The following is a 14,601-nucleotide window of genomic DNA, read 5'->3' as shown; positions in this document are numbered from 1 at the left end:
ATGTCTTGGATTAAGTACAAAGCACCCTTATGTGAAATGTGCAGGACTGCATGCTATTATTATTAAGCCGCTCTGATAGCCTTGGCTGAAGGGCGGTGTATAAATAAATAAATAAATATTATTATTATTATTATTATTATTATTATTATTATTAACACATGGAAGTACTTTATTTAGAGAATAATATTTTATTAATGCCTGTTCTATAACATGAATTGGAAGGATTAAATATAGCTGTGCCTAAACCTTCTTCCCCACTAATAACCAGTCTTCATATGTTCAACAATGTATTGCCTCCTCTACTCCTAACACTGTAAAAGTACCGTAAAAAAGCCCAGCTGTGACATGGTGCCACAACATTTCTTCCTTTGTCAGGAGATGTAGGGCTTTTTCCTTATCACAAAACATTTCTATGGCTCCTGGAAGCCATCCCTGGCAGCCACCACCATCCCTTAGGTGTTACAATGGGGGGCATATATGGTATTCTATCACCACTTTCTTACCCTGGCCCCTTATACTTGCCCTTGGTCCAGAGCACTCCATCTCACAGCAAGGGACCTTTAGGAGCAGTGGCTGAGGTGAGAGAGAGTACAGCAGAATGTCTTCTCTAAGGCTCACAAAATGATGGTGGTTGCTTTAGGTGCTAGTCATCCCCATCCTTCTCAGAAAAGATCAGGCTCAAGGAAATTGGACAAATCTTGCCTGGCTGAGGACTACACTCACATTGAAGATTGACAGGTAAAAGAAAATAAAGTTTCCCACATTTTTTTCTGGGTAAAGGCAGCCACAACATCTTTCCCTTGCCTGTTGTGTTCTTTGTGAGTGGACAGTAATGGAAAACACCAAGACCAACTTGGGTTTGGTCATCCCAAAGCCAAACAAAAGTGGCTGTAACTCAGTCAGGATGCTTCTCTCTCTCTAGTTGTGAGGGTTGTGTGGGGGGAATAGTATAGCAGATGTTGCTGTCAGTGCTCTGCACCAAGGCAATTCCCCATTCCAAAATTTTACAGCTGGCAACCTGTATATCCTTAATAGAGAGGCAGTGTGATGTAGCGGTTTGAGCACTGGACAACAACTCTGGAGACCAGGTCTGAATCATCACTTAGTCATGGAAACCCACCTTGGGAAAGTCACACTCTTACAGCCTCAGAGGAAGGCAAAGATTAATCCCCTCTGAACAAATCTTGCCAAGAAAAGCCCATTATAGGGTCACCTTAGGGCCACCGTAAGTCAGAAACAGCTCATAGTCACAGAACAACAACATAACTGTGTAGTTCTGGTTACATTAAGGAAATAGTTGTGTCAAATAGAATGAACTCCATTGGATCCTGGCTTATAATTTTATGTGACAGAACTATGATGTCTGTTGCAGAATTATTGTTAATAGGCATTTAACTCCAGATTTTATATACACAATATTATGTGAAACATAATTGCTGAGAAATATGCCTTGATGGCTTTAGAAATACTGTGGATAATGAAGTGCAAACAGCGAGGGAAATGATACTGAGACAGAACTGCTTCGACCATCTCTCTTTTATTTACATAAAGTTTTTGTGCTATTCTCTGCCAGCAGCAGTAGGATATCATCACCAAAGGACCACACAGAGAGCACCTTTCCACAGATTAATCAGGAGCAAGAAAAAATGGGAGACAAGGTCCCTCAGGCAGTTCATTGTACCATAAGATCATTCTTAATACTTCCTTGAGCCTACACTAAGGTATCACATGAGGCTTTTAAACTGCCATTAAAGTTGAAAAATTGCACCTTTGGCAATACTTATTGCACCACAGCATATTGGTCTCATCACTGCCTTGCCCTCCAAGCACTGTTAGACCACACCTTCTACTGGAACAACACACTGGCCCTGATCCAGCTCTTGTCATGTCTGTTGTGCAACAGTAGAAATTTGAATTGTATCAGCTTTCTCCCTACTGCTATAAAAATACTTCATACCAATGTTATTATGGCGCGTTCCAGATGGGCCCTATGGGGTGCCGTCGTTACGCGCGAGGGACAGCGCTTCCTGACACGCCTTGCCCCTCACGCATAACGACTACGTCAAAATGGCAGCGCCGCATACAGATGGGCGCCGCCATTTTGACATCACGGACATGTAGCGTCCGGATGTCGCGCACTGGAAGTGGCGCCACAAGTGCGCGCCTCGCGCCTTGTGGCACCACTTCCAGGACCCAGGAAGAAGCACCATTTCAGCGCTTCTTTCTGGCTGCGCCCAGGAACTGTGCAGTTTGGCCGCTGCGGTTCCTGGACACAGCAACCAGCGGCAGACCACCCGTTTTGGGCGGTCTGTAACGCACCTATGAGTACAGTGAATAAGCAACAATAATGACAATTTTGCAGATCCTCTGAAGTGATACAATATATAATCAGACCACAGTTTGAACTTATTTTAAAAATTAACTAAATTAGAAGGGAAATGTAAAAGAAGATTGATTTCCTTAAGGATAGGGGCTCTCCAGACTGCCCCAAAGGGACGTTCTGGAGGCGTCCAGTTTCCAGAGGGAAACTACAGCAGCCAAACTGCGTGGCGTCCCTCCAGACCAAAAAGAACAGTGTGCAGGGATGATGTCACCAGTGCGCCATTGACTTACTGGGATGCCTCCACAACGCAAGTGCAGTGCCCGGAGGTGTGGACGTGGTGCCACGCTTGTGCCATGCACGTGCTCCATGTATAGATGGTGCCACGTAAAGATAGCGCCATCCATACGTGTAAGGGTTCTGGAGCGTGCAGATGCTGTGCATTCCATAACCCTAAAATTGGCCTAAGGACGGCGCTGTCTCAGGGTGATAGTGTTCTTTCTCATATCCCAGATGCAGAATGAACCTTAATCGACTCCTTTGTGTTGAGTTAATGAACATTAAGTAGCAGACCTCAGATATGACTAAAACTCAAATCAGTGGAATGGAATTTAGTTAGCCAATCTAGGCAATGGCATTTGGATTGCTATTTGGGGTGCTCAAAAAGTATGTGTCAAAGCTGGAATCTTTTTGGTGATATACACAGGCATGCATTTCTGTTACACCTGTGTTTTTAAGTTCGTTGCACAAGGAAATATTCAATACCTCCTTGTGCAAAGCCTCCCTTCAGCAATGTGTAACTGACCTGTTGAATAGTGATTCATGTCAATTCAAAAGTTGGCAACTCTTCCACTGATCAGAAGACTGAAATAATAGAAGTCCCACTACTGCACTGTACATGTTGCAGCAGCCTTCTCCAATCTCATGCTCTCTAAGTACCTCTACTGCTTACCTCCACTTAGGGCAGCACAGCAGGGGAATATGCAAAGGATTAGTCCAGAGCCCAGTTCAAGGGTCACACAATACCAGTCAGTCAGTCACAGCAATGGGCAGAGGCAAAAGCATAGTCACAAGGCAAGTCCAGAGGTCAGATAATTTGAATCCAAGAGCAAGGAATACAGGTACAACAAGGCTGCAAGACTGGTTGTTGACTGCAAAGAATGTCTGCAGTTGGAGGTCTTTTAAAAGGCCTCAGTTTCTCTCAGCTGAAACCTATTAGCTCTCCTGGAAGATCACCTCACAGACTCCTTGACCTGTCTTCTCTCCACAGGTGCTAGAACAGTGATGGCGAACTTATGGCACGCGTGCCAGAGGTGGCACTTAGAGCCCTCTCTGTGGACACATGTGCCGTCACCCCAGCACAGAGTTTGCCAGAGTTTGTTACTGGAAAGCCAGAGGGACACGGCACTTTGGGGTTGCAATTTGGGCACTTGGCCTCTAAAAGGTTCACCATCACTGTCCTAGAACCTGCTGTCTAGAGTCCACAGAGTCTGTTTCTCCCTCTGCAGTTTCCTGAACAATAGCTTCCAGAGCCTCCTCTGATATTGCTGAGCCAGGCAGCCCCAGATCTGCCCCTGCCTCAGTCTCCTCCATTTCTTCAGAGTCTTAGGCGGGTTACAGACCGCCGAAAAGCGGCGGTCTGCTGCCGCCGCCGGTTGCAATGTCCAGGAACCGCAGCAGCCAAACGGCGCAGTTCCCAGATGCTGCAAAGAAGGAGTGCGAAAATCGCGCTCCTTCCTGAGCCCCGGGAGAGACGCCACAAGTGCCGAAGTGCGCACTCGCGACGTCATTTCTGGGGCGGACGTGCGGACGCAGCGCGTCTGCTACGTCAAGATGGCGGCGGCCATGTGGAACGGCTGCCGCCATTTCGTATGGACTCAGTCTGTACTAGGGTTAGGGGCGTCTGGAAGAGACACCCCTTTATAACCCTAGTACGGACTGAGTCCGTGCTAGGGTGCCCGTTTGTAACAGGCCTAAGTCTTCTGCTGTGTCTCTAAGTCAGGCCCAGGGCAGTCCATGACAGTACCTTGGTTTAAAGTTCCTAGCAGCAGTAGCCAATATGCCCAATGGTCACAGATTATGGAAGATTTATTCAAAAACATCTAGAGAGTAGCAATTGGGGATGACCATGGACTTAATTATCAACTACTGTGTGAAAAGTGAGAGTAGGGCCATTCCACTGAAGTCATCCCTGATGTCCTCACCTTGAGAAGTTTCTGAAAAGACCCTCATCACTTGGATTGCCTATACACAAGCCACAACTCATGTGTAGCTGGCTTTTTTTGTGCAGCCACAGTGAAGCAGGATGGGAAGCACATGCAACATTGAAGAGAGAGCCAGTAGCACAGTTCTTTGGTCCCTTTTTCACATCCTTGGGCACTTCATGTGGCTTACAGATAAACAGGGCCATAGCTTTTGCTCCTTCTCCTGCATTGTACTTGTGATGTGTATGTATATCTACTTGGGAAGGCTGATGCCTTGTAAGATGATAGCATGTGTGCACAGTAGTTTATTTACAATCATTTCACAGTCTGTCATGCTTTTATTTTTAATGTAGAGCTGTAACCTAGATGACTCTTTGGACATTGCGGACATAATTAAGGAAAGACCTCCGAGCTCAGGATGGTCCATGAGGTGAGTTAATTTTAAGGCTTAATAACATTGGCAGGACAGCTGTTAAGTAAACAAGGTTATTTGTGATCCAATAAAGTGTATCCATTAAAGAGAACTCAAAATGTGGAGACTGAATGGGTAAGCTATTAAAGTTCCTCCTTTTTGTGACCTTCATACACTAGTCTGGTCAGACAAGTTCATAACAAGATGGGTGTTTCCTCAGACAGACAGGCCCCAAGCTGTTTAGGGCTTTAAAGATTAAAGCCAATCCCTTGAATTAGACCCAGAAAACAACTGTGCAGGTCTTTCAGTACTGGAATGATATGTGATACCAATATCCAGAAAAAATTAACAGCATGAGTTGGATTTTGCATTAACTGAAGTTTCCAGGCACCCTTCAAGGGTAGCTCCATGCAGAGTGTCTTGCCATAGACTCTATGGCTGGAATCCTGCTGGGGCATTATGAATGTATAATCTAGTTGCAAATTCATAACCATTTGATATTCATGATCCCCACGTACTCCCTAATTTAGGGAACATGTAGGGACCATAAAAGTCCCCAAATAACCACTTGCTGGGAAGAAGCTGCTGCAATTGATGGGACCCTATTCCCATGGCACTTAGGAAGCAGCTGACTGATGTTCTCAGCTGCCTTCATGTGGGTGATTTCTGGTGTGGGAGGTTGATTGTGACAGAGACTCTGTTTCTGCCTATTGCACTGGAGGTTGCTCATGGGAAGGGAGGGGAATGTCAGTCAGCTGCTTCCTGAGAGACAAAGCTGTTGATCACAGTGGCTGCTTCCCAGTAAGTGGGGATGGTTAGGGTGGGAGTTACTGTATAGCTATGTAGCTACAGGATTCCAGCCTATGTAATGAAGACACTGGTGACTGCTACCCACTCACATCAAGTCAGAAAGGATTGCAGCCCTATGCAATTGCTTTAAATAGTAGTGCTTTGTAAAAAAAAAAAAAGTTTGCAGTTCTGATTGCAAACTCATAGTTGCACAGGAGCTGGCTGAGGATCCTTGGCTGAAGTGCAGTGTGTTTTGCAAGGTGAACCTATCTAATCAGAAGTAAGAGCCTGTATGTGCCTGCCCAAAGTCTGCTGGGGGAAGGCTTCCTCTGTTGGGAAATGGAACATGGGAGAGGTATATGGGAGGGGGTCCCTTCTTAATCATGGCACCCCAATTGTGGAATGCTCCCTACTTGGAAGCCTGATTGGCACTAACAGTGATTTCATTTAGACACCAAGTGAAAACTTGGCCATTTAGTCTTCACTGATTAATCTCAAATACTGATGTACATGGTTTTACATTTCTTACTTTTTAAAATCTGTTTTAACTCATTATTATATTTAGTGTGTTTTTTGTTGTTGTGTGCTTTCAAGTTGTTTCCAACTTATGATGACCCTAAGGTGAATCTATCACAGGGTTTTCTGGGAATGACTTATCCAAGGTCACCCAGTAAGTTTCATGACCAAGCTAGGAATCAAATCGTGATCTCCACAGTTGTAGTCTAGCACTCAGACCTCTACAGACCATTGGCTCAACAGTATGCTTTTAGTTTATTTAGATAATTTTTATTGCGTTAAAATGATTTTGTTTCAATTTTGTTTGCAAGCCACCCTAAGATCTTTTTAAAAAGATAAAGGTTTTCCCTTGCAAGATGTATAGTGTATCTGACTGTAGGGGGCGGTGCTCATCAAAGACAATCCCATGGTCATGCGGCCAGCATGACTACACAAAACGCTGTTACCTTCCCATCGAAATGATACCCACCATATGTACTCGTGTATAAGTCAGCCTCATGTATAAGTTGAAGGCCGGTTTTGGGGGCAAAATCATGGATTTTGATATGACCTGTGGATAAGTCGAGGGTCAAACTCAGGGACATGTAACAAAGGATCTAAATGGAGGGGGGGAACACCACTTCACTCCCTCCTTCTCCCTCTCTGGACCTCTCCCAAGGGTCACAGTCTGGGCATGCAAAATGTGGACACAAACCTCCAATTTCCCTCCCTTCCCCACAACTTTCCCCAAGGCTGATGGCTTGCAAAAAGGGGGACCCGGCCTCCTCTCTCTCCTCCCTCCCTTCTCTGCAGCTTTCCCAAGGCTCATGAAGAAGTATTACCATAGTGACTCGTATATACGTCTACCTAGGATTTTGGAGCCCATTTTTGGGCTTACATTTTTTGACATATAGATGAGTATATGGTATTTATCTCCCTGCACTTTTACATGTTTTCGAATTGCTAGGGTGGCAGAAGCTGAGACTAATGATAGGAGCTCGCTCAGTCAGGTGGCACTTGGGTCTCAAACTGCCGATCTTGCAATCATCAGAGTTAACATCTTAGCTGCTGAGACACTGTGTCCCCCCTTTTTATATAGGTAGAAATATTTAAACAAACAAACAAACTATTGATTTCACTGGAGCTTACTCCCAGGTGAGGGTGTGCACAGGATTGCTATCATGTCCTGTAATACTTAATTATGAAGATTTTTCAGCAGCTTGTTTGTTTTTGGATGCCTGTGGTTTAACAACATATTCAGCCAAACATCATGTTCTAAATTCCAAGATATAACTAAAAGTTTCATTTACAAATATATTTTGAGTCACAATTTGTCATGTACTGCACAACAGCTGTTAGCCAGAAACTCAGCTATTGAATTGGTACTTGTAAACCATTTCGACAATGCAGTGGAGGTCAGGAGTTGATACCATGTGTTGACTTAATTTACTCAGAGCATCTTCAATGACTTGCTCCAAAGGACTCTAAAAAGTTATTGCTGCTCTTAGCAAGATATGCACGTCTCTTAGTGGCTATTAAGAAAAAAAAGTGTTATACAAGTTACGGGAAACAATCCAGTGAACAGAGCAATTATCCTGGGGGGAGAACTGCTCTTTCTGCATGTTAAACTCTTCTTGTTTTGCTTGATCACTCTTATTTCCTTCTCAAGAAAAGAGATAAAGCAGTTTGACACCTCTTTAACTGCCATGGTTCATTGCTAAGGAATTCTGGAATTTGTAGTTTTGTGAGACATGTAGCTTTCACTGACAGGGCATTCTAGTGCCATAACAAACTACAAAGCCATGGCAGTTACAGTGTTGTCAAACTGTATTATTTCTGCAGTGCAGATGCTGCCCTAGTGAAATCTTGGGGCATGACCCAGCCAGAATTAAGCACACTTAAATTGTATTGATTTAAGTTAGAAAGCATTCTGCTACTGGTTTTCTTTCCATTGAAGTCCGTGAGATTTAAATGTGCTTGCTTTTTGGCTGGATTGTGCTCTTCCCCCACTTCCACTGTCCCAAAATTCCATTTCAAAATGTTGTGGTCCTGGTTTTTGCTGCAAACCCTAATAGCACAATACTAAAGGGAACTATATAAGGTGTAGCCTTCATATTATGGAATTTTAGACTAAAGTACAACGTTGTCATCATTAATTTTTCCCACTGTCACGCTGCCGAATAGTTTTTACCTCCCCACACTGCCCCCAGCCTGACCTACAAGGTTACGAGTGACTTGTTATAGCAGGCTGAGAGTCCCATTTGGCCAGAGTCTATTTGTTTATAATGAAAAAGCATTGTCAGACAAATGCAAACCACCCCTTCTAAGAAATATAGATTTATCAGATTTAGTTGCAGATCTCTGGAAGAATGCTGAAATATACCCACTCTTTTGAGTTAGAAAGCTGGAGTGCAATGCAATCCTTAGCATGTTTATTCTGAAGAGAGACATACAGAGTTCAATGAAACTTCCATGTATAGATGTACAGGAATATAGTTGAGTCTGCTTTCTTAATGTAGTGATCCAAACTAAGCTGCATCTATGGACATGATTATTTGGGTGCTCTCTTCAGTAGCTTTCTGCTTTTTTTCGCTTACAAAGAAAATATTTTCTATGTGCATCCCACCTAAACATTAGGAAGACCATATTTACAGCAAGAACTGTTCAGCAGTACAATACTTAAGAGTAAACATGATCTGTTATCTAATGGCACCAAACCAAAGACCACATTAAAGCACAGCCCATACACAACTTGGATTAGTTCCAAAACAAACAGCTTGGATTTTTGTATTTTCTGCTCTACAGTGCAGATTTATGAACCACTTTTGACCAGCTTTGATATTTAAGTTTAGACTGACATTCCAAACATTTTTGTGACAATTTGGGATCAAGCATTAAACTTGTTTCATTTTTTTTTAATAGCTACTTTGGGTCCATTTTGCATGGAATTTGGTATGAAACAAATTTTGAGAATTCCAAATGCCATCATTCAACCATTTGTTTCATTCAAATCACAAGTGGGATCATTCTGGGCAATGCCTGAAAGACATATGTATATAATTGTGCATCATATAAGTTGTTTGGATGCTTGACTATAACTGGAGAAAATGCAGAATAATGGTCTGCCTCCTTTATGCATTTGGTATAGTGCAAATTTGACATACTGTATACAGTTTCTACCTGCACAAGTAGGAATACCATTCATTCACAGATCCCCCGGAAAACAGGAGGAATGGTGCAGCCCTCCTGGTGTGGAATTGCAACTCCAATCAACCCTAGTGAGCTTAGCCAATGAAACACATTAGGAGTTTCAGTTCAACCTTTGGGAGACCATACAATTCCTATCCCTGCATATATTCATCTGTGTATCTGTAGACTGCTATACTGTTTAGGTTGGTGGGAAGTCTATGTACTGATGAGATTTTGTGTATATCCTGTCCTAAAATTGTAATATAACTATGTTTACATGGCATTTATTAGACAATTCAGCCTGTACTTCTTATTTTTATCCTAATTTGGCATTCCCCCATCTGTTGCTGCCACTATTGAATTTTCCTTCCACTGATCCAACACTGAGGACCACCCTTTAACTCCATATGGGATATATCTGGCATCTGTAAGAAACCAAATGCCAACTAGAATATGCTTGCAGTGGTGGTGGCGGCAGCTGGAACTTTGCTTCTCTTCTTGGCTAGCTTCTTATATAATCTTTTCCTTATTCAACTGCTGGAGGCTGTGGAGACAGAGATTCTGCTAATGGGTTAATCCACACCATGACACAGCTGAGAAACTCTTTCCACTTTCTTTCATAAAAGCAATGATTTTTTAAGCAACAAAGATTTCATGGTTTAGGCAAGAGTCTTATATAAAATAATAGTCTTTTTAACATTACAATGTCCACTGGCAGCAGGCCAGGATATTTATTGTCAAAAGCTATTGCTATATTGTATTGACTTGTTTTGTCTTTAATTCAGGAGAATTTGGGTTTTGTAAACAAATGTGGTTCTTACATTTCTGAGAATAGTTCAAGAGCATTCAAGACAGCAAGGAATGAAAGCATAGCCCTCCTTGCTCTTTTCTGTACCCTTGCAAAGACTGAGTTGAATATATTTGCTAGAGTTGTTAGCTAAATGATCCTATATTCTGCTTAATCCTTGGCTATAATCTTGTCATAAAGGGGCAAACTAGATGAGACTTTTGTTAGGGTTATGTGTTTGTGTCTGTTTGGTTTTTTGCAGGGATGTTCCACAAGTAAAAGAAGTGTGTTTATCCTGGCACATTGTTTTCTGCCCTAAAGAAATTTAGTATGCTTTACTTTGTGATTGATCACACTTGTCATGTGCTTAATTTGCAACTCTGGTTGGTGTAACATGCATTTCGGAGGAAATCACACAGTGGGAGAGAAAGTAGGTTAATGATAGGACATACACATTATCCTTTGTGTCTAATTTGACCATTAATACTTCCCTATCATCTGTCAATCACTTTAGAAAACAGAAAACAAATGACTTCCAAAGCAACACAAAGCCATTAAAAATCCACACCATAGATTTAATTATTTTAAATATTTATGTATATCACACTTTATCACAACTGATTCCAGGACACCTAAATATCTTTCACAAAAACAGCACTGATAAGCATCAGGTTCAACATACATATAAAACTCCCAAGTAAACAAACAAACAAAAAAAAATTCATATTTAATAGCTAACCATTTTACGCCAGCTGCGCTCTTTCCTGGAAGTCAGGGACCTTGAGACTGTAGTATATGTGCTGGTAACCTCACACCTTGATTTCTGCAATGCACTCTACATGGGGCTACCTTCGTGCTTGGTCCAGAAACTTCAATTAGTTCAGAACATGGCAGCCAGATTAGTCTCTGGTACATCCAGAAGAGACCATATAACACTGATCTTAAGATCACTCCACTGGCTTCCCATCAGTTTCCAGGCCCAGTACAAGGTGTTGGTTATTACCTTTAAAGCCCTAAATGGCTTGGGTCCAACCTATCTTCGGGACCGCCTCCTTTCATATAATCCTCCCCGCACACTTAGATCCTCAGGGAAAAAATTGTTACAGCCTTGTAAAACAAGGATGTCTATGACCTCCCAGAGGGCCTTCTCAGCTGTTGCTCCCAGATTGTGGAATGGCCTGCCGGACGAGATCCGTCATATTACCACTCTAAACAGCTTTACAAAAGCTATAAAGACGGATCTCTTCCGGCGGGCCTTTCCTGAATAGTTCTCCGGCTATATCTAATTGCTGACCTCTGACTTCACCACAGTTATTATAATAATAATAAATAATAATAAAAACTTTATTTATATACCGCCTTTCCGCAATGATCAAGGAGGTTCACAACACCATCAGATACAAATTATACAATACAAATATATAATACATCAAATGCAAAGTACATGAAAACCATAAATACATATAATTAAGAAACAGCCTTAAAATCACATGTAAGAACATTAATAACATCTGTCAGTCATAAAAAGCATCTTTCAACAGGCAATAATTTCTAATGGGGGTCAGGAGGATATGCTGACTGAAAAAGATGAGTCTTTAAGGCTTTCTTAAAGGCATCTAGAGAGGAATTAAGCCTTATCTCATCCGGAAGGTTGTTCCAATATATGGGAGCTAGAGATGAAAATGCTTTCTGGCGAGTTGATGCCAATCTCCTCTTAGGATATTCAAGTAAGCATTTCCCAGTAGTTCTGAGAGTGCGAGGCGGATTGTATGGGGAGAGGCGTTCCCTCAAGTAAGACGGGCCCAAGCCATATAGGGCTTTATAGGTGATAACCAACACTTTTTATTGAGCTCGGAAGCTAATAGGCAGCCTGTCACGAGTACCTCTGTTTTCTCTGGATTCAGCTTGAGTTTGTTTTCCCTCATCCAGCCCATTACTGACCCCAGGCAGGCATCCAGAGGAGAGGTGCCATCCTTAGTCACTATGTCAGTCGGAGACATGGAGAGATAGATCTGGGTGTCATCAGCATACTGATAACACCGAGCTCCATGCTTCCGGATGATCTCTCCCAGCAGTTTCATGTAAATGTTAAATAGCATGGGGGACAGAATGGCGCCCTGAGGAACGCCAGATGTCAGCTCCCTTTTACGATAGCAACTATCCCCCAGCCTCACCATCTGGAATCTTCCCGAGAGGTAGGAACGGAGCCACTGGAGCGCAGTGCCCCTGATACCCAACTCTCTCAGGCGTTCCAGAAGGATACCATGGTTGATGGTATCGAAAGCCACTGAGATGTCCAAGAGCACCAGCAGGGTCACGCTACCCCTGTCGATACTCAGACGGAGATCATCAACTAAGGCGACCATGGCAGTCTCAACTCCGCTCTGAAGGCAGTTTGAAATGGGTCCAGATAATCGGTTTCATCCAAGACTGCTTGGAGTTGAAAGGCAACTGCCCTCTCAATCACCTTGCCCAAAAATGGTAACAAAGAGACTGGTCTATAATTACTCATCTGCAAGGGGTCCAGAGAAGGTTTTTTCAAAATAGGTTTTACTATGGCTTGTTTTAAGGCGGATGGAAATGTCCCTTCTCGGAGAGAAGTATTGATTATGGCGAGTAATGAAGATTTTATTACTTCTCCTCCCTGAACGGTCAACCATGAAGGGCAAGGGTTGAGAGGACAAGTCGTCCTTTTCACACAACCAAGGAGCTTGTCCACGTCCTTGGTATTCACAAACTCAAAGTGATCCAGAATAACCTTGCTTCCAGAGACACTGGACACCTCTTCACATGATTCTGTCAAAAAAACGGCATCAAGATCAGCTCTTATCTGGGAGATATTATCAGCAAAAAAGTCATTGAAAGCGTCACAGCAGGCTCTAGTTGGTTCTAGTAAAGGGTTCAGGGCAGCCGGGAGTTGAGTTAATTCCCTAACCACCCTGAAAAGCTCTGCTGGGCGAGACTCCGCTGATGCAATCCATGCAGCACAGAACGAATTCTTTGCTGCATCGATTGCCACTCCGTAGGAATGTAACATGTTCTCATGGAGTGTCTTGTCAGATAAGCGCTGGTGTTTCTGCCAGTGGCGCTCTAGTCGTTGCACAACCCGCTTCATCTGGTGTAGCGCTAATGTATACCAAGATCTTCTATTAGGAGTGGGCTGGTAAGGACGCTCGGGAGCAATACTGTCTATTACCCCGGTAAGGTTCTTATTCCAATTATTAACCAGGGTTTCGACAGAGTCGCCATTGTTCCCAAACATAATTCCCTCTAGGGCTTCTTGGAATCTTTTGGGTTCCATCAGCCTTCGACGGCGGACCATTGTAATGGGCCCTCCACCCCCGAGAGGATTTTGGATAGTGGCATTTAGTCCAACCTTGAGCAGAAAATGATCCATCCATGACAAGGGGGAGATATCATTTACCTCTGCCCACGGATATTCTCGGTCCGAACTAAAGACCACATCAAGTGTATTACCAGCACAGTGTGTTGGACCCTGGACCAACTGGGACAGGCCCATGGCAGTAATGGAAGCGATGAACTCCCGAGCTGCACCGGTTAGTTCTTGTGAGCTGGCCCCGAGGGGGATGTTGAGGTCCCCCAGGACAAGAAGCCTGGGGGACTCCAACACCAGCTCCGAGACCAGCTGTGTCAGCTCAGCCAGGGAGTCTGTTAGGCTACGGGGTGGACGGTAGATCAACAGAATCCCCAGACTGGTAAATACACTCGATATGTCTCAGTTTTGGAACCGGGTTCTTGGTCAAGGTGATGTGACTTTTATGGACAATGGCCACTCCTCCCTCTTGCCCACTTTCCCTGACCTGCTCCTTCACTGTATATCCAGCTGGGAGAGTTTTAGCCCAGGTCACACTGCTGTCCTCTCCCAGCCAGGTTTCAGTGATACATGCCAGGTCGGCGTTATTGTCGTCTAATAGATCGTATATAATATGCGACTTATTTTTCACCGACCTGGCGTTACACAATAGCAAGGTAAGGGTCTGTGGTATGTTTGGGACAATCCTTGGTTCTTTCGGGTTAACAGGGTGACTGGAAGATGGGATAGATATTAAGCACCGATCTCGTCTTCCTCTAGATGTTCTATTCAACCTGTTAACGCTATATCTCTCCAAGCCCCGCACAACTCTTATGGGTGCTCCCTGGACACAATTTGTATTGTATTGTTTTTAAGTACAGTGCTCCCTCGGGTTACGAAATTAATTCGTTCCGCGGCCGCTTTCGTAACCCGAAAAGCCTTCGCAAGCCGAAAACCCATAGGCGCTAATGGGGAAAAGCCGCGTTTCATGCGAAAAAGCGCCGAAAAGCACCAAAAATTTTCTTCGTAACCCGAAAAAACATTCGTAACCCGGAACAGTTATTTCCTATGGGATTTTTTCGTATCCCGGAA

At 43.5% G+C, this 14,601-nt stretch overlaps 1 long non-coding RNA gene across 1 annotated transcript in view; it reads left to right on the top strand.

The window, feature by feature from the left end:
* The first annotated feature begins 639 nt into the window (after positions 1–639).
* Positions 640–14,601, top strand: part of LOC121929805 — a 44,646-nt gene continuing 30,684 nt past the window's right edge. The window contains exons 1-2 of the long non-coding RNA XR_006103746.1: positions 640–738; positions 4,878–4,954. This is a non-coding gene — a long non-coding RNA (uncharacterized LOC121929805). The remainder of the gene's footprint in view (positions 739–4,877; positions 4,955–14,601) is intronic.

The sequence above is a fragment of the Sceloporus undulatus genome, chromosome 1, assembly GCF_019175285.1.
Source record: "Sceloporus undulatus isolate JIND9_A2432 ecotype Alabama chromosome 1, SceUnd_v1.1, whole genome shotgun sequence".
Taxonomy (NCBI): Eukaryota; Metazoa; Chordata; class Lepidosauria; order Squamata; family Phrynosomatidae; genus Sceloporus; species Sceloporus undulatus.
This window is presented reverse-complemented; position numbering and strand designations above follow the sequence as displayed.